Below are 25,530 nucleotides of genomic sequence, written 5' to 3'. Positions count from 1 at the left end.
CTGTATAGAGCTCCACTACAACACAACTGTAACAACTTTCTGTAACTATCCAATCACTGAATGTCACTTTCAATCCCTTTTTTGCATATGTGGACCTGAGTGAAAACTATCTACAGTATCCCCCTGCTGACCCAGGGTGAGAACTTCAGTACATAACACTCAGCATCCCTTAACAAACTACAGCTCCCAGGATTCTTTGGGGGAAGTTGTACATTTAACCAACATAGTTAAAGCAGCAGAAGTATAAGAAGCAAGGCCAGTACAAGAAAAGCAACTCAGGTAACATATCAAAGGCTTCGGGAAGTGGAAATGTTTTTGCCTGGATTAAAAAAGGTCTCAAGTAGGGATTTATTGTGGCATTATATGCACTGTGCCTTGCAGTTATTTTTTAAAACCATAGTTTAATAATTATTGTAATTGTTGAGAGTGAATTTCTATTTAATTATCATTTGATGATCTTTTGAGAGTTAATTTTATTTCTGTTATAAGAAGGTCTCAGATACAGAATAAATGTTCATAAATGTACAAGGCAAACACATACATAAGTATATGTCAGAGACGTGGCTGAATCGAAAGCCTGGGAAGTGTCTGACTCTGGAGATGAAGGAATGCCAATACAGAGGGAGCCAGAGTCTGACTCTGGAGACAAGGGATTGCAGCCACAGACAGAGCAGGAGTGGGTTAGTTCAGCCCCCCTTCATCAAGAGTTCCCAGGCTCAGATAGAGCAGCAGACTCGGAAAGATCACAAGCAGAGTGGGGGAGGAGATAGACGGCATTGAGGGGGTTGCTATGCAACCAGGAGGGAGGCAGCATTTAGAGGGCTCTGCGTTTGAGAGCGGGGGGGGGAGTCCACCCACCTTCTTCCCAAAGCAGAAGAAGAAGAAGAAGAAGAAGAAGAAGAAGAAGAAGAAGAAGAAGAAGAAGAAGAGGAGGAGTTTGGATTTGATATCCCGCCTTTCACTCCCCTTCAGGAGTCTCAAAGCAGCTAACATTCTCCTTTCCCTTCCTACCCCACAACAAACACTCTGTGAGGTGAGTGGGGCTGAGAGACTTCAGAGAAGTGTGACTGGCCCAAGGTCACTCAGCAGCTGCATGTGGGGAGCGGAAACGCGAACCCTAGATTACGAGTCTACACCCTTCATGCTGCAAAAGGGGCAGAGACTCAGAGTGACCAACTCATAGATAAGAGTGGCAGGCCCAAAACCACTCTCTGGATGTTAATTGTAAATAAACATACCATAAAACTGCCAGAGACTCATGAATTCTTATTGAAGCTTGCTTGCCTGCCTGAGATCATTACAGTACATAAACCATGTGTCTGAAATAGCACAGGAGAGCAATCCTGAAGCCATTTTGACTCTCCCAAATTGACCTCAAATATTTCTCTGCAAGGAGGAAGGAAACGGGAAAAGCTTTACAATTGTATTTGGATTGTAGGGGCTTACATTTCCCTGCAAAAACAGTCTGGCAAGTATATGTTAAGCTGAGCAAACTATCAATATGTGTAAGAGATTCAGGAACTAAAGTATTTACCATCTCAAAGGAATGGCCAGGCTACCCAGGAAATGCAATCAAGTAAGGCATTATGAGGTATCCTGGCAGACAGGAGAGAAGCAACACTCAGAATTCTGCTGGAGACCGCCTCCTTCTGTGATGTTTTGGGCAGGGGCGTAGGAAAGGGGGGTGGAGGGGCCGGGCTGCCCTAGGTGCCATCACGGAGGGGGGTGACAAATTATCAAGGAACAATTACTGCCCTACTAGGGCGGTTCATTAAAAACCTTTTTTTGACAATGCCTGCTGCAAAGGTCTTATCTTACCACACTAGGGATTATATAGCTATATATGAAATTTCATGCATATCAGTTAATATCTTGGCCTTCCTCCACGAAAATAGCTGTTTACTTGGCCGTTTTCCTATGTCGTGAAGGCTGAAATTTCCCCAAGGCTGGATTATTTACTTCTGTGTGCTTATGTATCTGTGTCTCCCTTGTATCTATTAGGGACTATTCTCTCGCCTTTCCTTTGATATCTATGCTAATGATTACTTTTAATTTTAGAGAAAGTGTTTAATTTAAAAAGGATCTGTACTATAGAATAACAGTGGTAACAATACAATGAAGACAAGTAAATATTTTGAAGAGGGTGGTCCCAGAGCCCCTAGTGCCACCATCTCAAAGAGGATAAAATGGGCGGACTTTGGTACTCTTTTGTCCTCCCCTCCCCCAATGTCTTTCTCTCTATCTGAGCTGGCTCCCTGCCTGCTACTGTTACATGCAGGGAAACCCGTGTGGGGTCCCTCTCTGTGTAAAGTCTTCAAGCTGTCCCTGCGCACGCCTGACAAATCTGTCCCATTGTCAAAATTTATATTTTCCACCCACCTCCAGTCTCCATTGCTGTGTGTCCTGGCTGAGGGGAAAAACAGAAGATGGATGGCCATCGGTCAGGGATGGTCTAGTTGAGATTCCTGCATTGCCCCAGGGGGTTGGCTAGAAGACCCTCGGGGGTCTCTTCCAACTCTACAATTCCGTGGTGCAGAGTTTTAGGTACAAGTTGGATGCAAGGGGTGCATAGCAGTGGCGTAGCGTGGGTTGTCAGCACCCGGGGCAAGGCAAGTAATTTGCGCCCCCTAACCCGTGGATTTGCGCCCCCTAACCCTAACCCCCAGATGTTGCGCCCGGTGCGGTCGGCCCCCCCTGCACCCCCCACGCTACGCCACTGGTGCATAGGATTGCAGCCCATCTTATGCACTGTCGGCTCGGGAATAAGTCCCACTGATCATGATGAGACTAGATTGCTGCTGTGCAGTCCTGTTTTTTAAATAAATGTTTTCCTTTTCAGATAATACAGAGCATGGTGAAGTCATAATAAAGAAAACCATCCCCTTCAGTAGTTTCAAGCACTACTACAGGTTCCACATAATATCTGTACTGCATTGTTGACTGTGACAGCACCTGCACTTTGGAACTCCCTACCTATTGCAACAAAGCACATGCCTTTGCTAGACTCTTTTCGGGCTCCCGCTAAAAGCATTCTTCTTTAGGCAAGCACACCTAGATGCTTAGGAAGTTGAAGTGATTTTAATCTTAATATTTTAGCTTTTGTATGTTTTAAAGTAGGATTGTTAATTTTTCTTGATTTTACGGCTGTGGTGTTTTCTTGTTTTTTGTTTTGGTAAACCACTTTGCAGGTTTTTAAAAATAAATTTTATTAAATAAATAAACAATAAATATGAATAAAACAACACAAGCCAAAACACAATCCACCCTGTAGATTTAAGTATCTGTCCATAGTTGCCTACTTGTTATCAGAGGCCCAGAATCCATATTCCTTTGTAAGAAAATATGAAATAACGTAAAACAATTTTTGCAGGCAAAAATAAAAATTAGAAAAAATCAATTGTGTGTGTGTGTGTGGGGGGGTGACAAGACATTTTCTGCACCGGGTACCACCTGACCTTCCCACACCTCTGGTTTTTGGGGGTGGTATAGGGTGGGCAATTTCAAAACTATTTATAGGGGCTTGCACACCATTTTTCTGGGTCTCTCTTACCTCCTTGCAAAGAGGGGAGGGAACTCTGTTGCAACAGAAAAAAATAAAGATCTGCCTTGCCTCCATCCGTTCATCTTTGACCGATCATGGACTTAGGGGACTCGGTCCCTTGGGGAGTTGGGCAGCAAAAGCCAAACCCCCAATTTTTTCTATAACATTCCCTCAAGGGATTCTGGGCCCTGTAGTTTACCCCTCACAGAGTTACTATTCCCAGCAACCCTTCACAAACCACAGCCACCAGAAGTCTTTGAATTTGTTTCAAAGCAATGGCGTGTTCACCATCAACACTTTCAGAGTCTCGCCTGGTTTAGATGGAAAGGAGAAAGAGGGCTTAAGTTTCATCAACATGCTGATGACTCGTATTCACTCCAAATCCCCAGACAACTTTGCTCACTGTATGTATATGTGTGGGAGAACTGGGGGCGGCAGTTTTCAGGTAGAGAGAGAGTGAGTGAGAGAGAGAGAGAGAGATTTGTGGTTGCCATGTGAGAATCAGCCTTGGGAGTGGGGCACAGAGGTATGCCGTAACTTTGGGAGAAATGACAGTGCCCTTCATGACTAGCCCTGTATGTCCGCATGCCTCTTCCTTAGCTCTCACTGCCTCCATTTACGGCAGGTTTATCTGGGCAATTGGTATACCACTTCATGTTTCGAAAGAAAACCTCTAAGCAGTTTGCACGATCTTAAAAAAACACCACGAAATAAAATACGGCAAAATTTGCACTCTAGAGGGGCACAGATATCGGGATGAGTTATCTTCTAAAATATAAACTGAAACAACAAACACAGGGGGACCATAAAAACCATGAGCAAATCCGAAATATGGCAGAGGCGGCTAGCCCTCCTTCACCACACGCAAAAATGTGTCTACAGAGGTAACAGCAGCACTCTCACTTTTGCCGCTTAAAGATGAGGCACTAAAAGATGAGGCAAAATCACACGTTCCTCCACAAAAATGGGTAACCATGGGGCAATTATTGTGTATCTTAGTGTGGCCCACACTAAGCAAGCGGTTTGTTTGCTTATTTATATTAGACCCCTCCCCTTTAACCCCCCCCCCATCTTTTGCAACAAGCTAGTTTGCTTAGAATAAAACAATATGTGTTAATTACTTTCAAGGACCTTTGAGGACTTGAGCAGTTACTTAAATTTAGCCATTGCAGCAGCAGGAGGAGGAAATAACCACAACCTCCTCAGGGGAAAGGCCATTAAGGAAGACCGTTTTCACCTTGCTCCCTGTGGAAAGCATGGTTACAGAGAGTGTCCCGTGAGTGATTTTACCAGCTCTCCTTGAAAATTTGCTTTGGGTGATTGCTATCGCTCTGCACGGCTGCGGCCTGATTTGCCCTTTTCTTTATCTGTTAAATGCCGAAAGATTCATTCAATGGTTTAGCAACTGCTTTACTCCGTAACCGCAGAGCCATATCTTGCAGAAGAAACAGGTGTATTATCTATCTTCTGGAGATTTTTTTTTTAAAAAAAGAAAAATTAAAAACCACTTCCAGGAAATGGATCTTAAAGGTTCTGCACCGAGTATGCACGAACAGGAAGTTGTAAAAATGTCTAACCCAAAAGAACAATACTGTACAACCTTGTGCATAAGAGATCTCTGCCGGTCTCAATTCATTTATAGTCGCAGTGGGTTGGAGTCAGACTAAGCTAGCTGAATTTGGGCCCCATTGAAACCAATGGGACTAGTCAAACACAGCTTATGTTAAGTTCCATTTCTTTCAATAGGATCAAGGCTGCACTCTTAACACCCCAATGCTGGTTGCTTGAGTGGGGAAGGGTTAGGATGAAGTGCAGGCATCTCTCTGCTGTCTTCAGCCAGCAAAGCTGAGTACTGCTGCTTTTCCATAAGGCAGAGACACACAGACACAATAATAATAATAATAATAATAATAATAATAATAATAATAATACCCTGCCTATCTGGCTGGGTTTCCTGTTTCCTCAGCCACTCTCGGCAGCACATCTAAAAACATAATAAAACGTCAAACATCAAAAACTTCCCTAAACAGGTTTGCCTTTAGATATCCTCTAAAATTAGTCAGAGTTGTTTATTTCTTTGACATCTGATGGGAGGGCGTTGCACAGGGTGGGTGCCACAGCCAATAAGGCCATAGTCTGTGGGACCAAGGTAGATGAGATGTTGAGCTTGCTCCAACATCTTGCAATTTTTTAATTGCTTGTAGCAGCCATGGGGAGGCTAATGTTCAAAAGAAGAGTTTGGATTTGATATCCCGCTTTATCACTACCCTAGGGAGTCTCAAAGCGGCTAACAATCTCCTTTTCCCTTCCTCCCCCACAACAAACACTCTGTGAGGTGAGTGGGGCTGAGAGACTTCAGAGAAGTGTGACTAGCCCAAGGTCACCCAGCAGCTGCATGTGGAGGAGCGGAGACACGAACCCGGTTCCCCAGATTACGAGACTACCGCTCTTAACCACTACACCACACTGGCTCTCTGGGCCTTGTCTCAACCCTTCCTCTCCCCCAATGTGTTCTCAATGTCCTGCCACCCCACATGTCAGCGGCTGCTAGCCCCAGGTGGAAAGCTGAGTGCGCAACTGGGAGGTGAAAGTTACCCATGGTGGCTGGGTTCCCCTTGAGGCTGGTGGGACGGAAAGCAGAGAGGCCAAATGCTAGGCGACTCCAGCCAAAGAAAGGCAGAGCCAACTAATTCTCACTCTGCCTCCATCCTGCTGCCTGCTGAGTTTCTTCAAAGGCAATGCTAAGACTAAGGAGAACGAAGAAGCGGATAGGACTGGTTGTAAACCCCCTGGACTGGTTGTAAAGTCAGAAGGGAGGGAGGTGGAGGCTGGTTGAGGAAGCAAGGCCCCTTTTGCCTCAATAGGGTAGCCTTCACAGAATATTAGTTCAACAGTGGTAATGGAACGGTGCTATCTGCCATTCCTGAGGGCAGCAGGTTGGCCTAGGAGTTGCAGGCCATGTGGGGCGCAAACAGCTCTGTCCTACAACACTTCACCACTACCCCCAACACCCAACCGAGGAAGCAACCTCATTCTGCCTAATAATAATAATTTTATTATTTATACCCCGGCCATCTGGCTGGGTTTCCCCAGCCACTCCGGACAGCTTACATAAGAAATGGTAAAACATTAGACATTAAATATTTCCTGATACAGGGTTGCCTTCAGATGTCTTCTAAAAGTCAGATAGTTGTTTATTTCAGTCACGGTCTGAGTCAAAGTCCTGGCTGAGGACGTCGGGACCAGGGGCAAGATGGCGGGGTGGGAGCAGAAACAAGAGGCCAGGAGTCAGGAAGCCAAGAGTCCGAGGATCAGGAAGCAAGGAGTCACAAAGTCAAGGGTCCGAGGATTGAGGATCAAGAAGCAAGGAGTCAAGGAGCCAAATGCAGCAAGGCAAGGAACATGTAGCTGTGGCAAAGAGCCGAAGGGAAATGCTGACCTTATATCCCTTCCCGGCTCTTGCCACCAGGTGCTGTGAGTTACCAATCGGCTTCACCTGTGTGGCCGCACTTTGCCTCTTCAGAACAAACTTAGGAAGGCCCCAGTCCTGCAAAGTCCTACTGGTCACAGGGCCTGGCTCCTGCACGCACTCCTGACAATTTCCTTGACATCTGATGGGAGGGCGTTCCAGAGGGCGGGCGCCACTACTGAGAAGGCCCTCTGCCTGGTAGGGCTGGTTCTGTCTATGCTGTGAAACTTCCAACGGTAGGGGAGGGGTGTGTGCAAGATGTTCTGCTCCTCCATTGGATTGTATTTTTATTCTTAGAAGGCTTACAAACCAGGGAGAAGGCTAGGCCTGAACACTTCTATCTCACTGAGTTTTTTTATGTGGAGAACATTCGCCCCCTGCAAGAATTCCATAATGTGAATCACCTCACTTGCGGTGGCACCCCCCACCCTCCTGGCATGGGCTAGTGAAATTTAATTCCTTCGGCCTTTTGGAGGAAGCCATGGGAGTCAAACTGGTCCACACAGCGTTTGGTGTCCCTTAAGCCCTGGAGCCGCCACAAAGGTGCTGTTGCAGCTGTCAAAACAACACTGCCCAAATCATAGAAAAAAATATTCTCTGTGCACTCTATGCAAATGGTTCTTCTGTTCCTGGCTGCTGCTAAAGATGGAAAACAAAGCCAAACCACAACCTGCCTTTTGTTGTTACATTGCATTGCAAGCTATATATATATATATATATATATGCACGTATCTAAAGGAAAGGTTCAGCCACCCGTTCTGCCTGTCAGCTATGCTATGCTATGCACCAGTGCCTTGCATCTTCCACCACGGTGTGCATGCATAACATGATGAGCATTTAAGATCAGCTTCTTTGCAGGGAAGTGGCGATTGTGTGGTGCATCGTCTAATGCCCACTGACCTCTCTCCAAAGACTTCAGCAAAGGAAACAGCAGCTTCTGTCCTAAGTAGTGACGGAAGGCTGGCTGTTTGCCCTGCTTTACAGACGAGAGTGCTCTGTGGTAGCTGCAGTCAGCGCAAAATCCAGTGGCTCGCTAGGGCAGAATGTTGTCATCATATTATGCTGTTGCTGAAAGAATTACACGGGGTGCCAGTCAGCTACCAGGCTAAGTGCTGCACAGTTTGGGAGCAGAATACCTGAAAGAGGATCTTACATACCTGGAGGGCATTCTGCAGATACCACCTTAGCACAATAGAAAAACAGAATTGTAGCATTGGAAGCATCATCTAGTCCAGTTCCCTGCAATGCAGGAATCTCAGCTAAAGCATCCATGGCAGGTGGCCATTCAAACTCTGCTTAGAAACCTCCAAGGAAGGAGAGTCTGAACAGCTTTTACTGTCAGAAACTTCTTTCTGACATTTAGTCAGAATCTCCTTTCTTGTAACTTGAAGCCATTGCCTTGAGTCCTGCCCTCCAGAGCAGGAGAAAACAAGCTTGCTCCCTCTTCCATGTGACAGCCCTAAAGATATCTGAAGATGGCCATCATATCTCCTCTCAGTCTTCTCTTTTCCAGGCTAAACATACCCAGCTCCTTCAACCGCTCCTCGTAAGTTTCCAGAGCCTTTATCATCTTGGTTGCCCTCCTCTGCACGCATCCCAGCTTGTCAACATCCTTCTTAAATTGTGGTACCTAGAACTAGACACAGTATTCCAGGTGTGGTCTGACCAAAGCAGAATAGAGTAGTACTATTACTTCCCTTGATCCGGACACTACACTTCTGTTGATGCAGCCTAGAAGAGCATTAGCTTATTTTTGCTGCTGCATCACACTGTTGACTCATGTTAAGCTTGTGGTCCAAGATGGGATCAAGTTTAAAACTTCCTTTGGAAAGGTTTTAAAGCTGTAACTGGGAGTCCAAACAAGCAACAGACTTCCTTGAACCAAAGCTTTCTTTCATCCAGGCCCTTGAACCTCCAGTCCTCCTACCCCAAAGGGCAGGATTGCTGAGAAAGTGGGGGAAGAGTCCCTGCTGGGCAGCTTGCTGAGAAAAGGAGTACCTGACTCACATTTCTATTGTGTTCTAGAAAAGAATATTGATAATGAAAAACACACAATTGTAAGTGTGCTCCTGCCTCCATATAGATTTGAAAGCCCCTCAGATATGAATAACTCACTCTGAATTCTACTCCTGCCACTCATAATCAAAATGACTTCTGAAGCCCTGCCCACACCAGTCTGCATGCAAGAGGTTGAAAGTCTTGAGTCTTCTGAAAGTAACAGGTCTAATTCAGCCCACATGGGTAACCGAGGTTTTGCTTAAAACAGGGTGTCAAATCCTGAATCACAGAGCCTAGAGGAAAACATGAACAACATCTAAATTTGCATTTGTTTGTTCTCAGTAACCAAAATTATATTATCAATATATATAAGCAGAAAAGTTATTTTCCCATTTTGTTGTTTTTCCCATGAGACATCAGTTGAATTGGACCACATATATCAGTATGAATAAGTTGCCAAGGCTCTGTTGGACTTTCCTGGCTTTGCTTGGCGGGTAGAAGGTCTTGTTCCCTTCCCCAAGAAACAACTTTCACATATTTCACTATTCAGGTCAACTTTACAAGGTTTAATTTCCATTCCTCTGACCAAACCTTTCTTTGACAGGTCTGCTATCATCCTGAAGTCTCTATGTCCAAGCCTTTTGTGTTCATCTGTGTCACAAAGGGCTTGGACATAAGAGACTTCAGGATTATAGCAGACCTGCCAAAGCAAGGTGGGCAAATTAGGCACATTGAGAAGGGCATTATGAGAAAACCACTGGGGGCCTAATTAGGATAGTAGAGTGCTTGGTATATGGTGAACAATCTCATCCTTTATTTCCACACTGTGGCTCCAGAGCAAATAATCTGGCAGGAGAGCTTTGAGCTATGAGCTACGGCTTGGCCAGGACACAGGCCCACAGCCCAGGTGGGGCTCACTAGCTTGGGAAGTAGGTGTGTGATTCCTCAGCTGGAGTAGACTCAGGTAAGGGTCAGATGCCTCATCATGCCCAGAATGTATAACAGGAAGGCTGTCCTGGCCAGGCCTGTGTCCTCTAATGAAAATAGGGACACCGTACCAGATCATGGACATCCCTGGAAAATAGGGACACTTAGAGGGACTGCTGTACCAGCATTGCATTTATCCAATGAAAATAGGGACATCCTAAGGAACAGCAGGACATTCTGGGATGAAATCAGAAACCGGGACAGCTTCTCTATATCACGGGCACCCCTGGAAAATAGGGACACTTGTAGGGGCTGCTGTACCAGCACTGCAGTGCTGGCTTTGGCGCCAATTCCCTGAAAGAGCTTGCAAGATCTCACCCAAATCTCATGAGATCTTTTGCCCTCCTTGATATCTTGCAAGACTTTGATGAGATCTCGTAAGATCTTGCAGGAAATCAGCACCTATAGTGGCACTGCTTCTTTGGCAGAGGTGGGGGCATGAAAGGAGGTCCCCATGAGGGTGCTGCTGTAAGAAAAACACTGAGGCCTAACTTGAATCCTGTGTCCTGGCTAGGCATCTGTCCTGACCAGGACATAGCTCACAGCTCTCCTGACTGTGCCTTTTGTGCCACAGATGAACACAGGTTCATTGGGTTTTCGGTGAAGTTGTGACCGCCATAGCTATCCTGACAGATGATTGGGTCTGGAGCCACAGTGTGGAAGAAAAGGACGAGAGTGCCCCTATTACTCCACCCGGAGTCTCCAGTCACACTACTCCTATGTTGTGAAATTTGGGGGGGGGGTTGTGGGGAAGACCTGTTTGATTGGAATATTTCCTGCTTATGAGTAATCTGTGGTCAGTGCTATTTTTCCAGAATAAGATGTACCAGAAATCACCACAAAGCTTGCAAAAATTTATCATTTGCCCGATAATAAATGTTGGAAATGTAAAGAGACCGAAGGTACATTCTTTCACCTTTGGTGGACATGCCCAAGGATTAAGACTTTCTGGGAGATGATCTATAATGAAATGAAAAAGGTATTTAAATATACCTTTCTGAAGAAACCAGAGGCCTTTCTCCTGGGCATGGTCAGCCAATTGGTGTCAAAGAAGGATAGAACTTTCTTTATGTATGCTACAACAGCAGCAAGAATACTTATTGCAAAGTACTGGAAGACACAAGATCTACCCACCCGGGAAGAATGGCAGATAAAGGTGATGGACTACATGGAAATGGCGGAAATGACTGGCAGAATCCGAGACCAGGGAGAAGAGTCAGTGGAGGAAGATTGGAAGAAATTTAAAGACTACTTACAGAAACATTGTAAAATTAATGAATGTTAGAAGGATGTTGGAATGAAGTTACATGGCCTTAGCAGAAATGTTATAAGGGTTTAGGAAAAAATAGACTGTTAATTGGTGAAAGGAGGGAAAGTAAAGTTACATTATATTAAGATAAATTACAGAACAAAAAGTGGAAAAGATGGAAAGGATTTGCTGAAATAGTCAACTGAACTAGAATACAAAAAAGGGAGGTGTGAGGAGGTCAAGGAAACAAGCAAATGAAAGACAAGTTATGGGAAGATTAGCTGTGGGTTTTTTTCTTCTCTTTCCCCCCCTCTTTTTGTTTTTCTTCTTCCTTATTGTGATGCGTTGTTTTGTTTTTGTTTCATATGGTGTTTTTATTCTTTATTTTTGTAACCTTTAAAATTTTAATAAATATTATTTATATATAAAAAAGAAAAGGACGAGAGTGCCCCTATTACTCCACCCGGAGTCTCCAGTCACACTACTCCTATGTTGTGAAATTTGGGGGGGGGGGGTTGTGGGGTAGACCTGTTTGATTGGGATATTTCCTGCTTATGAGTAATCTGTGGTCAGTGCTATTTTTCCAGAATAAGATGTACCAGAAATCACCACAAACAGCTCCCTTGTTCTCTTATAATGGCAATGGTGCTCTCCTGAGAGGTGCCCGACTTGTGAGTTACGGTGAAAAACCCCCACCCCTCTCTGTGGTGATGTTTTGCTGGGTGCTGTCTCCCTCCCTACTTCCATTTTGTTTCCATCTGACTAAAGGAAAGGTCACAGTCTGCCTTTTCCAACAAGATTCGTGGACCCCCCCTACCCCCTTGGCTACGCCCATGGGTAGAGGAGATGGGGAGGAAAGCGGGAGGAAATAAAGTGACAGGTAGCCTTTCATGTGAGCAACTCCAAATCCTTACCTAGTTTGAAGTGAGGCGTTGCTTATTTTTTTATTTTTGGACTGCTATTTTGTGCAAGCATGGTAGATCACAAAAGGTATATGTGCACATGTGAACAAATACCCATAGATACCAGGTTTCCTGGCTTTGAGCAACACACACACACACACACACACACACACACACACACACACACACGACTGCTGTTTTGTTCAAAGCCGGTAGATTGAGAAACTTGTATTTTTTTAATATAAAAAAGATAAACTAAAGGTGTGTGCTTACAGGTAAACAAATACCGGTTTGCATGCCCATAATGACCTCAGTCAAGGCCTAGCCCACACATGATTTGTTCTTTGTCCACGTGAAACATGGGGTTTTAACCGCCAAACGTTGCTGGGGGCCTTCTGCTGGCGTTTGGCACCGCTTTGGAGTAAATTACACAATGTCGGATCCCCAAAATGTAAAAGGGCACTTTGAGTGGGAGGGATTTGTAAGGACTGCAGGGCGGAATTTCCCCTGTATTTTCTTTGTTAGAAAATTCCTGGTTGGTGTGATTTCCTTGGAGGAAGCAGGGGATAAATGTGAAATGAATACATTTCATCTAAGGGTGTCCTTCACTTCCCCACGGAGGTGCATGTTATCACAAAGTCCTTCTAGAATGGTTGCCGCCAAGGCAAGGCTGGAACTTTTCAGCAGCACGTGCCAAAGAGCCTGTTCAGGGTGTGACATGCAAACCAAAAGGTCTTGGTTCAAATTCTGGCTCCATGGTGAATTACTGGGAAGCCACTGTTCTCCCAGGCTAACTTACTGTGCTGCTGTAAATGTCACTGAACCAATCTCTAACGAGACACACATGCATTTTTCTGTAGTATTATTATGGTGAGACTTAAACCTGGATTTCCTTGATCCAAATCCAGCCCTCTGTTTTCTGGAATACAGTGCAGGGATCAGGGCCAGCTCAATCCACTAGAGCAGGGATCCACTAGAGCAGTGATGTGCCTTCTAGATGTTTTGGACTACTACTCCCAATATCCTTGACCACTGGCCAAACTGCCTTGCAATGCTGGGAGCCCTAGTCCACAACACTGGTTATCTCTGAGCTATAAGGAATCATAATCTCAGGGTTGTGGGTTTGAGCCCCACATTGGGTAAAAGATTCCTGCATTGCAGTTGGTTAACTAGATGAACCTTGTGGTCCCTTCCAGCACTACAATTCTATGATTGCTCCTTGTTTTTCATTTCTCCACCCTTAAGCTCAGTTCTCCACATTTATGGCCGTCATGAGAATTCATCAGCATTTCAGAGTGAATTTCTTACAATTCACATGTATGTTTGCAATTCTGCCTAATATGCACACCTCCACAGGGCGATTTCCCCAAATGGGAGACATTTGAGTGTGTTATTTTCACCAATAAATGCATCTTAATGCACACTTTAGCCTCATCCATGTCTTTTAGTGCACATCACCTAGCTGGAAAACTTGCGTTGAAAAATTCATTGAAGTGCAAATGTCAAAGGACTCTAATTGTTGCTGAATTGCATTTATTGCCACGTTGTTACTTGCTCAAAGCGACTTACAATTGTGAAAGGGGCTGGATGGCTGTGTTCTGGTCCTCACGTTGTTTTGAAAAGTGTGTATTGGGTAGGTTTACTTTTAAATGTCAACTGAACCGAGTTTCTACAGCATCCCTATGAGCCCCCCCCCTTCGCAAGTGTGATTGGTACTGGCTACTTCCCCCTGCCCACCTGCCCAGGGACAGCTCTGCATCCAGGTACATGAGATGACAATTCTCTCTGCCCTCCGTTCTTACTGCAAAGTGAGGACCCCTTGGCAACCGCATGGAGCCAAACGTGTGTGTGTTCCTCTCAGGAGCCCAAACCTCACAGCCTTGCAAAACAAGAAGCCACTTCAAAAGTGCTGCTAGAAAGGTCAAAGGAGGGGCTGTGAGAACGAAAGCAGAGGGGAAGATGGAAGCAAAAAGACAGAGACACACAGCAAGAAAGTGAGGAGGGAGAGTATAGGCTCTGTGGGCACTAATAATATTGCCCTCTTCAATTTCCCCATTAATTAGAGCAGTGTCAGCCCTACGCTTAAAAGAAGTAAACACCCAAGTTAAACTTCTGCACCAAAGCAACAAACAACATGTTGTCTGGGAGAAAACCCCACTGCTGCCTCCCCCTCCCCAAATTCAGCTCCGTGTGAATTCCCTATGTCCAGACTGCGTCGTGAGACTTGGCTCTCTCTAGAAGAGAAGGGTGGTGAAAGCATATTAATGGGCACATGTGGCGTAATGGTTAGAGTGTCGGACTGTGGCCCCGGGAGACCAGGGTTCAAATCCCCACTCCGCCACAAAGCTCTCTGAGTGACCTTGGGCTGGTGGCAGGCTCTCCGCCTACCTCACAGGGCTGTTGTGGCAAAGACAAAATGGGGAGTGGGAGTAAAACAACATACACCACCTCAAGCTCCTTGGAGGAAAAGGTGCGATATACCAGTAAATGGGACGAGGACAAGGGTGAAGTTCACGAGAAAATTAAATCAAGCTGTGTCCGATCCCAAGCCAGGGTTGGTGATGGTTGCAAGATCCTGGATTGTTTGTTTTCAAGGTGGTGTTGCAAGCTTTGGGGCTGCTTGTTCACACTGCATCTCTGAATCAACCACAACACTCGCATGTTTGTTAACCGGGAGGCCACCTTCTTCCTGCATTGAGCGTGCCATAATGAAGACAGGTATGCTTGTTAAAAACAGACTTCTTCTTGAGGTGGGTAGGCTGTGGGGTGGCCAGAGGCAAAAGAAAGCAGGGCTGCTCTCAGCGCCATCGTAAGGGTTTTTTGCACCCTAGGCAAACACGCTGCCTCTTCCCTCGTAATGTTGCAATACATTTTTGTGATGTAAGATGGAAAGGAAAATGTATAATTTTCTGACATTGATATAAATTTTCGTTTTTTAAATCCATGCCATCTAAACTCAACGCCTCAAATTAAGTCAAGCCATTATAACGTAACGTGTTTTATTCATTTCACTTGCTGTAGTTGAAAACTCACATTCTTATATTTTAGATTACTGTAGTCTGAAATTAGGGATGCGGGTGGTGCTGTGGGTTAAACCACAGAGCCTAGGGCTTGCTGATCAGAAGGTCGGTGGTTTGAATCCCTGCAACGGGGTGAACTCCCGTTGTTCGGACCCAGCTCCTGCCCACCTAGCAGTTTGAAAGCATGTCAAAGTGCAAGTAGATAAATAGGTACTGCTCCAGTGGGAAGGTAAACGACATTTCCATGCGCTGCTCTGGTTGGCCAGATGCGGCTTAGTCACACTGGCCACATGACCCGGAAGCTGTACGCCAGCTCCCTCGGCCAATAAAGCGAGATGAGCGCCACAACCCCAGAGTCAGCCACAACTGGACCTAATGGTCAGGGGTCCCTTTACCTTTACCTAATCCAAAATTGTAGAAAGAAAGAAAGAAAGAAAGAAAGAAAGAAAGAAAGAAAGGGCACTGAGTAGCCAGTAGGTACTTTTTAAAGAGAATTTAATATAAACTTGAATAGATAGGACTCAGGTACATTAGTCAAAAAACAACGCTTTGATTGTGTTATAAACCTGCAACACCAGATGGTGCCCAAGAACAAAAGAATTTCCTATGTGATTCTTACGTAGTGTTTTTTTTTCTTTTGTTATAATGATTTAATTTCTGACTTATTTATAGCACCCCCCCCCATGTGTAGATCCACCCATAGACATAGTTGTGAAAATGGCAGAGGGGCAAATACTAAGAATGTGATAAGGTTTGTTTATTTTATAAATTTCTCATTAAGTTTTTTTTTTAATCGTTTTTTTCGCATGCTTATTAAAGGTGCAGGATCCTTGCCATCTTTGCCCACTTGGCCACTATCATACCTTCATTTTGGGCCATTTCACTACTTCTGCACACTGATGAGTGATTGGGCTAAACAAACAGTCCCACTCTTTACTGCTGAATTGGAACAAACAGCAGTCTGCAGAAAACCTGGTAGCCATTTGGTTCAAATTCAGCGGTAAACTGCGGGTCTTCATGGGGGAAAGCGGCGGGAAAATGTGTATGAAACCCTACTTTTGGTTGGCTGACCACCACCCTGGAAATGGAACAGTGGGTTTGCATTGCAACCCTATGTTTCCCTACTCAGACATAAACTACACTGAGCTCAGCGGGTCTCACTGAAAAGTAAACAGGAATGGGATTGCAGCCTAAATGGACCTGCATCTGAAACAGCAAGGCAATAAGGGTGTCCTTTTTTATCTTTATTCTCTTCTGCCTCTGTAGCAAAACGTAGATGATGCACACATTTTTTAAGTAGGCAAAATTGTTGTAGTTTTGGAAAACAACGAGGGGTGGCTGGGAACCGCCTCTTGTTTCTGACCTCCGGTGATATTCCCTAAGTTTGTCAACAAATACAAATTCTGTGTCATACATGGTGAAATATACTCAGAGTCGCAAAGTGATTTCATGCTCTTTATTCAGCTCAAAGGGGTGAGGAGGGATGAATGTCCCCTCAAGTATCTGCTTTATATACATTATTTACACAATGGGCTGCACATGATTGGCTAACTCCGGAATTCTACTGTAAGCCAATCAGGTTGTGGATTCACTTCAATCTGGAGCATGATTGGGTGGTTCCTGCCAACCAATCATACTGCTGCATTGTTCTGGGACCAATCAGATTGCTGCATTCTGAATCCTATTGTTCTAGGACCAATCAGACTACTGCAGTTTGGATCCTATTCGACTCAGTACATAACACATGGCTGGCACTTAAATAATACCGAGAGCATCTTGATATGCCAGGGGTGCATTAGGGACAATCCCTTCCTGTGGTTTTGTGAAAAGGGTTTTCTAAATGTGTTGAGAAACTTTTATCAACATTCCTGGGGGTGTTTTAGAGTAGGGCTTGCTGGAACAAGTAACAAAGCCAGGGTTTGCTCGAAATGCTTTTGCATTTTGACATACTGTTGGAAGAATGGCTCACTGATCACCGCCAGAAGATGGTGTGTATCATAGCTGTCAACTTACAGATTTGAAAATAAGGGACCAGCAGCCTTGAAAATAAGGGATCAGCAGCCAAAATAAGGGATTTTGCTTAGTTTATGCACATCGGGGCTGCTGTTGTCCTGGTGCGAGGAGTTCCATTGGCCCTTCCTTGCCCGAGAGAGAGGGAGGGAGGGAGGGAAAGAGACTCTCATTTGCGAGCCCGGCATGAGGTGGTTGCCGCGCTGCCGCGGCCGCTGAAGCACCACCCTTCAGTGTCCCTCCCCATCCCCTCCTCTTCCTCCTCCCTCAGGCTGCCTCCTCAGCTGCCTCCGGCTTCCCCTGGCAGTGCGGCAGAAGTATCGCAAGAGAGGGGCTGCCTGCCCGCCTGCCGCCACCCGTCTCCTCACGACGCGCCCCTGAGGGGGAAAAGGGAGAGACGGAGACGAGGCAGCTCGTGCACATGCTCTCTCTCGCAGCGGAGGACCCTGAGCCACTGCTTCCCTCCCGAGCTGGGCGAGCATGAAACCCGGGAAATTTAAGGGACATTATCAATCCGGGACAGCAGCAGGACATGGCTCTGGGATAAGGGAGTTTCCCGCCAAATAAGGGATGGTTGACAGCTATGGTGTGTATATAGTTATGAGACTGACAAGGCAGCTCTATCTGTTTGTTTCCAGTGCCCTCCTGTGGGTTTGCTATGAAATAGCAAGCTCTTCTCAGCTTCCTTGGATCCAACTATATGAAGTTATATGAAGTAGCAGGCGTGCGCTCTGATGCCACTGTGGGCTTAAGTGGAGAATCGTTTTGAGAGTCTGTGTATTCGTATGTTTTGATTTCTCCTGCCCTTGTACTCCCATGCCCCCTAACTAAACCCCCTCACCATCGTCTACCCCAAAAGGCGTGTTTGCATTGCTTTGGTAATAAATTGTTGTAATCAACAATTAATTCGTAAACAATTAATGAATTAAAACCACTGTTTCCCAAACTTGGGTCTCCAGATGTTTTTGGACTACAGTTCCCATCATCCCCGACCACTGGTCCTGCTAGCTAGGGATGATGGGAGTTGTAGTCCAAAAACAGCTGGAGACCCAAGTTTGGGAAACTGGCCTGACCTTGCAGGGTTCTTCTGTCAGGGCCGGCCCTGCCGTGAGGCTGTTGTATTAGTTGGCAGGTGCTAGGGATGGAACAGCTCCCTGCCTTCTCATCTGAGCCCCCTAAGCTAGTCTTCAGATTTCGTAGAGGTTGCTCTCCTTCTGCTGATAAGGAAGAGTCAGCTACTAGTCCCATGAGGTTTGGTAGATGGAATTAGAGTGTGGGTAGGAATGGGCAATTCTGTCAGTTTCCATTTCTCTCAGTTTCTCATTCCCCTGGACTCCTTTTGGTGCCTGCAAATATATCTATATATCTTGTTTTGACAAGCCTACTTAGATGCTTAGAAAGCTGATGTAATTTTAATCTGTTTCAGTATTTTAACTGTTGTATGTTTTAAAGTAGGGCTGTACATTTTTCCTGCTTTTATCGCTTTACCTTTTTGTGAACTGCTTTGAGGGTGTGTTTCCCCCCTAATCAAGTAATAATTATAATAATTTATTATTTACTCCCCGTCCATCTGGCTGGGTTTTCCCAGCTACTCTGTGGTATATTGATTTTATTAAATGAAAATAAATAAACACCTTTTTCCAACCTTAAATTCATTCTCCACAATTCCGCATCAGTATGCAATTCTTCTTTAAGCCCTCACGAAAATTCACCAGCACTTTAGAGCAAATTCCTCGTAATATACACATTTGGTGTGTGCGCCATTTTGCCTAATCTACTCATTACTTGCAAAGCAATGGCCCCAGATAGAAGGCATTTCGTTCTGCTTATTTTCACTAATATTTGCATTTTTGTGCATGCTTTCCTGTATGCATTTTTGGACTCATTACTTGGCCGGAGAATTGTGTTGAGGCTTTGGGAGAAGCATGGGTTTTGGAGGACAGTTGTGCTTTAGGTTTGCAAATTGTTTCAGAAAGTACAAATATGGGAGAACTGTATTACGCCATAGCTGTCAACTTTCCCCTTTTTTAAAGGGAAATTCCCTTATTCCAAATAGGATTCCTCGCAAGAAAAGGGAAAAGTTGACAGCTATGTATCATGCCTGTGCATGTGCAATGAATCTATTTCTTCCACATCCCTGGGTGGTGGTGCTGCAGGCAGCAGGATCCTTTCTCCTGTGGCAACAAAATGGTTTTGGATTGCCTTAGTATTGTGTTCCTGAGCTCCAGAGATCTTAGCAGGCATTGCCCACACGCCTATAAGCCTACCTGATCTAAGGCGTGCCCTGCAAAATACCAGGCTACTTATGTGGAACAGGCACTTAAGTGGCAGGCCAGCCTCGGAGAGCCAGCTTGCGTCTGCGTACGGTGATCTTTAACCATCGTTACAACAGCGCCAGCCCGTCATCGGCACGAACACAGCCATGACTCATCTGACAAGTTGATCTCGTGTTACTGAGAGCGCGGCGACTTAGCGGCTTAGCTGTTCACTTGGTGGTTTCGTCCAAGCAGATCCTCTGAGGTTCAGGCTACTCCGTTTCACCACTTCTATTGTGGGAAAAAATTAACAAGACGTGTTACTTCTCCCCTTTTGCACAACACGCCCTTTTGCAGCAAGACATTCTGTCTTTGCCGCTAATTACTGTTAATTAAAACCTGCCATGAGAATTTGGGCACCTGTTGAAAACCCAAAATGGCTTTGAATGGGAGGTGAGTGGCGGGGAGGGGGAATTAAAACCTTGCCACAGTCAAGGTGGTTACACTGCAGAGGCATGCAAATCCTTGATTTCTGCTCAGTTGCAGAGCATCCGCTTTGCAATTAGAATCAGAATCATAGAACCATAGAACCGTAGAGTTTGAAGGGGTCTCTGGGGCCATCTAGTCCAACCCCCCAGCCATCTCAGTGTGGCGGGGGGCTCGAACCACCAACCTTCTGGTTAACAGCCAGATGCACTGACCTAGTGTTGCCAGTTCAATCCCCAGAATCTCCAGGTAGGCCTGGGACTTCTGCAGGGTTGAAACCCTGGAGAGCTTTTGCCAATCAGTGCAGACAATATTGAGCTTCATGGACCAATGGCCTGATTCAGTATAAAGCAGCGTCCTGTCTTTGTAGAAGACAAGCTGTTGTTTTCAGTATAGGATTGTAACATGGACGCAAGTTATTCGTTTCAGTATAAGAGCATCAAATTGAAAGCACAGAAGAAAACTGGGCAATGAGGCGGGGGGTGGGAGAGAAGCATGTTACAATTTTTCAGTAATAAGATCGCCAATCAAATTGCACCCTTTCCCCTAATAATCTGTCTCTGTACAATAAAGTTTGGCTGTATTTTGCTGGAAACATGAGTCTTGCTCACTGGAAGCTTCGAAAATCAATTTCTCTGGCCAGAGAAACAAAGCACAAAAATACCTTGTGAGAGAATTGTATCCAGCAGGCTGAATTTAAGGCAAAGGGCCCGAGACCGTGGCATCAAGACTGTGGCTTGGCTCATGAATAGCTGAAGGTTGCTTCCCCCTCCCTTAAAGTTTATATGAGCATGTGCAAAATGCCTTGCATTGAAAGGGCAACTACCCTCCTCTATGATATACAACTGAATCTAGGATTAAAAAACCCCTACACGCTATAACCTCCAGGCAGGTTTACGAATCTGCAATACAGTCATACCTCATGTTACATTTGCTTCATGTTACGTTTTTTCAGGTTGCGTCCCGCGGTGACCCGGAAGTGCCAGAAAGGGTTATTTCTGGGTTTCGCCACTTGCGCATGCGCAGACACGCAAAATAACATCATGCGCATGCGTAGAAGCAGCGAATCGCAACCTGCGTGTGAGCAGACGCGCCGCTGCGGGCTGCATTCCCTTCATGTTGCGAATGGGCCTCCGGAATGGATCCCGTTCGCAACCAGAGGTACCATTGTACTCAGTTTAGAAATTAAGCTGTTTTCCCCTTGGAGACTCAGAGCTGTATCCATCCAGGCACTGACTTATCAATATACTGGGATCAGGGCCGGCTTACCCATAGGCGCTAGGGGTGCGGGGCACCCAGGCACCAGGCTCTCCGGGGCTCTGGGCCTAGAGTCTGGAGCTGAGATTTGGAGTCCGGGGATTGAAGAGCCAGGCCAGCCAAACAGCCGCTGTTGAGCAGAGCAGAGCCTGTCGGAGCGCCGCAGGCTTTTCTGCTGTTGGTGCTGAGGCAGCCGGCCGGCTCCACCCTCCTACGTCCCTGGGATTTGTGGGCCATCGAGAGGCCTGCCCAGCGCACGCACACTGCTCACACGAGGCACACAGCTTTCCTCCCAAGCCTCTGCAGGGATTGCTATCCTCCCTCCACCCGTAGTGGCATAGCAGAGAGTTGCGTACCCCCAAAAAAAGCTCAACAACTTTAGCCTCCCCCCCAAAAAATTGGGGGCACTGGGCAGTTTTTTTTGCACCCCAGTGCCACATATGCTAAAGATGGCCCTGATAAGAGGGAGAACGTTGGCAGCTTCTTGTTTGAGAGGAACACATAGGCAAAGATCTAGCAGAGACACAACTGCTTCTCCACCCTCCACAATATAGGAACACAGGAAACTGCGTTATACAGAGACCAGCGGTCCACCCAGCTTAATATTGTCCACACTGACTGGAAGCAGCTTTCCAGAGTTTCAGGCAAGGGACTTTCCCAGCCCCACTTGGAGATGCCAGGGATTGAAGCAGGAACCTTCTGCATGCAAAACAAAAATGATTTAGTGCTAAGCTACAAACCTTCCCCCAAATTAAGCCACGCAACCCTCTGCAGCGTTTCCCACGTGAATCTGCACTTTGATCTCGGCCGATTTCACATAACTGGTTTCAGCCCCAATGGCAAAGCTAACTAACTGAATGCCAACGGAGAGAGATGCACATTGCAATCGTTGTAAGAGTCCTTCAGTTATTTGTGATTTTATCATTTGTTCTTAGTACCTTTCCACCCAAGTGGACACTTTGAGGTTCCTTCAGATTCATCTGAATGAAGGTCCTAAACAAAGTTCAGTCCATGCATGGCAAATGATGTTCCGATTTATGCACCGAAGACACAAGATAACAACGAAAGCATGTTGCAACAGGGCAACCTGTGCATCGGGTGGAGAACATGCTCAAGGGACTTTGATGGTGTGGATTTTAACCGTCTCCGGGAGCCAAGTCCTCCTGGGGATTTCACATTGGAACACACAAGCTCTGAAAGTTACCGCGGGCAATATTACAGAAAATCATTTGCTCCCCACCCAACTGCTCACTTAGCCTGGGCTTAGAGGCTCTTAAAAGAAAAGGGGAAAAAAAACAAAAACCACGAAGGAGCATCTTAAAGCATCATAAGCGACTCGAGAGACACCAGGGTCAGCTGCCAACAGCAGCAGCAGCAGCAGCAGCAGCAGCAGCAGAGAGGCAGCGTGGTGCAATGGTTAGAGCAGGCTTCACCAGCCCGGTGCCTCCAGATGTCTTGGACTACAACTCTCATCGGCTCTGACTAGCATGTGCTGGTATGAGTTGTAGAGAAAAAGTGTCAAGGACACCAGATTGGCAATGGCTGGGTTAGAGCACCAGTCGACGACGGAAGAGGGCCAGCTTCAAATCCTTGCTTAGCCATGGAGCTTACAGGGTGATCTTAGTCAAGTTCCTCCTTTTTCTCATGCCTGACCTACCTCACAGGTAGTTGTGAGGATTAAGTGAGGGGGACCAGGTTTGTTGCCTTGAACTCCTTGCAAGGAAAAGCAGGGCATAAAATAAGTGTTCGATATGTTCATCTCTCAGGGGGAGAAGTGGTATGTCCTTAACGAGTTTTGCAGGTTCTCTAGATGATTGTCCATGTTGGTACAGAGGCCAAGAACTTGCTGGTTCCCTGGAGCTCATGCTCCATGCCCCCCCCCCCACGCCACCTTACAGTCTCTTTCTCAAGAATCCCTGCCAAAGTTCTGATGTATTTGCAACCAACCAAGAAAGAACTAAATCGTCCCAGCACAGCAAAGACTGGCTAGCAGTTGTCTCTACAGGTGCAGGGGTGCATCATTAGGGCAGTCCTGAATATTCTTTCATTTTTTATTTTATTTTTTGGGGATGATGATGAAAACCACCTTTTCATGGGAACTGAAATATTCCTCAGAAATCCCTTCAATTGAGAGATTAAGTTTATTTTTTGATCTTGCTTGTTGCCACGGTTTACCCGATCTGTTGTTGGTTTGGGACCATTTCCCTTCAAAGTTACTGCTTCCTGGATTATTCCTGTATAGGCAATCTTGCCTGTCAAGGATGACTCTGTTATAAGAGGGCGAGGTGAGCGCATTGCAGATTTGGTTAACTGGTGAGATCAGTGAAAGCAAACTGAGGAGGGAGGCAGAAATAAAAAAGGTGGGACACATATAATCCGTGCTGGTAAATGTAGTCAAGCATTTGCCAAAAAGGAGGAAGACAATGCCCTCCCCAAACCCCCAAAGTAGCTTTGGCTCAGCAAGCTTCCTGCTGAGCAAGCTACCTAGGTTTCTTACTTATTTTTACGTTCATATCTTCCCTTTCAAGGTGGCATATTTGTTTACCCCTCTCCCTATTATATCTTCAAAACCCCCTTGTGAGGTAGGCTGAAAGATGGCCAAAGGTCATGGGGCTGAATGGGGATTTGAAGCCAGGTCTCCCAGGCTGCGTACATACCATACCTTTCAAGCACCCCTCCCTGCAAAGACCCCTGGGAACTATAGCTCTGTGAAGGGGTAAACTATAATCCCCATGCTTCTTTGGGGATGATGTGCTTTCCATGTGTTGTACAGTCAGATCTTGGTTCTTGGACGTTTTGGCTCCCGAATGCCGCAAACCCAGGAGTGTTCCAGTTTGCGAACGTTGCTTGGAAGCCGAACGTCCAATGTGGCTTCTGATTGGTGCAGGAAGCTCCTGTAGCCAATCGGAAGCCGCGTCTTGGTTTCCGAACGTTTTCGAAAGTTGAACAGACTTCTGGAACGGATTGCGTTCAAGAACCAAGGTATGACTGTACAGGCATGTTGGAAGGAGTTCAAGCTTTTTTTTAAAAAAGATGGTTCTCTTCAGAGGTCTATTTCCCCTCCTTGGGGGTGGGGAACCAGTGCTTTAAACAAATGTGTTTGAGACAAGTACAGACCGCTACCACTTTTCCATTTTCTTAAAACATGTTTTAGTTTATTACGTGAAAAACCATTTAAAACAGAACAAAGAGAGTTGTTTGAAAAACAAAACAAAACAAAACAAAACCCACCATAAATCCTTAAACCAACATGGGATTAGGAGACACACACAAAAAGACTGGCGTTGCCTTCCCTTAAAGTTACTAATTTATTTTTTAATCCTCTGAGAAGACGTCTGTGGAGGGCAAGCCTGAAGCAGAATTCTCAGACAGCCAGCGTTTAACAAGGAAAACAAATAACTTGGTGGTGCTGTAAGGGATCCTAAGAGCTCGCTGCAACTCCAAAAAGCTGTTTGACGTGAATTGCTTGCATGGTGCTGTGGTAGCACAGCGCGTGGGAGGGGAAATACTCTGACAAGCTTCAAACAATTGCTTTGGATTGTGTTCCACTACCGCCTTTGCATCAAATCGTTCTTAGGAAAGGGATCAAGGAGAATAAAAATGGCGGTGATGGGAATCCCTCAAGGATCCCACATTGCTCCATAGAGCCGCAAGACTTAATGAAGCTGTATAATGCAGCTGCATTTTCAGTGGGAATGGTCTTAATCACCATGTGCCTGGGGAGAAACTGCATTCTGGTTAAAGGCCTTTCTCACATTTCAGACTTCTGAAATATTACATTTATCTCCGTTTTTTCTCCCAGTGTTGGAAAGTCAGATTTTCTTTTACAGACAATGAAAAAGGGGAACATTAAGAGCAAAGGAGGTGTCCTGCGATTGTAGCTCTTATCCAGATCTTTCCATGCTATTTCCATGCAAAGTTGTATAAGGATTTCCCTAACAAGTTCTTTAGATTAAAAAAAAAAACTAGCTTAAAACTATGAGGTGTGTGGTGTTGTTTTAAAAGTGTTTTGGGTAGAGAGGAAATTTCCTTTCTTCACAAAAATGAATGGCAATTTAATTTTGCAGGAAGGAAGTTTTCTTTTCATTGATAACCAATTTTTAATTATATCTGAAAGGAATGGAAATCTGGAGTATCAGTTCCACACACAATTTTAAATAATGTGAAAGAGGGAGAGTGAATTTGGCAGAACTTATAACTTAATAAGCTGATTTGAAGTTGCCAAGTCTCCAACTGAGAACAAAGGGATTGTTCAGATATGTGGATGCTTCTCTAAAACACTCTATAACTTTTCCCTAGAAAGAGGGCATAAGGAAAATTTTAAAAAGCAAATCATAGAGTAAAATTGCTTCCTTG

The 25,530-nt window shown here is 45.4% G+C and overlaps 2 long non-coding RNA genes across 2 annotated transcripts in view; both read left to right on the top strand.

Annotated features, from left to right (window-relative positions):
* Nucleotides 1-25,530, top strand: part of LOC307200378 — a 557,860-nt gene that overhangs the window by 70,474 nt on the left and 461,856 nt on the right. The gene's annotated exons all lie outside the window — the stretch shown is intronic.
* The window catches only part of LOC307200367, a 29,909-nt gene continuing 9,099 nt past the window's right edge, over nucleotides 4,721-25,530 (top strand). Inside the window, exon 1 of the long non-coding RNA XR_013832383.1 lies at nucleotides 4,721-4,817. This is a non-coding gene — a long non-coding RNA (uncharacterized lncRNA). The remainder of the gene's footprint in view (nucleotides 4,818-25,530) is intronic.

This window comes from Podarcis cretensis (genome assembly GCF_951804945.1).
Source record: "Podarcis cretensis genome assembly, chromosome: 13".
Lineage (NCBI taxonomy): Eukaryota > Metazoa > Chordata > Lepidosauria > Squamata > Lacertidae > Podarcis > Podarcis cretensis.
The sequence above is the reverse complement of the archived record's forward strand: the minus strand, read 5'-3'. Positions and strand labels throughout refer to the sequence as shown.